Source organism: Pteropus vampyrus, unplaced genomic scaffold (genome assembly GCF_000151845.1).
Source record: "Pteropus vampyrus isolate Shadow unplaced genomic scaffold, Pvam_2.0 Scaffold131, whole genome shotgun sequence".
Lineage (NCBI taxonomy): Eukaryota > Metazoa > Chordata > Mammalia > Chiroptera > Pteropodidae > Pteropus > Pteropus vampyrus.
In genome coordinates, this window is record NW_011888912.1 from 4,795 (window position 1) to 5,118 (window position 324).

Sequence of the window (324 nt, forward strand, 5' to 3'; positions counted from 1 at the left end):
GAGGGAGTTTCGTTCATATTCCTACTTCAGAAGGGAAGCCGTCGTACGCAGCTGAATTTTTGCAGCCTAAAATAAAAGGTACCTCACGGCACGTTTGTTAAAGAATATCGTAATGCTAGGAATATGCCGAAAGTCTTGTACTCTGCGATATGGTCTATCTGAGTTAAAAATAACAGTCCTTCCCTAAGCAAAAGCAAATACAGATGGTGCAAGAGTGGTCAAGTATACCGGCCGGTTTCCATGAGCCCCTCAGTGACGAAGCTGGGCGAGGGTAAGTAGAAGGCCAGAGAATGTTACAGGGACGTCGGCTCAGACTTATTGCCA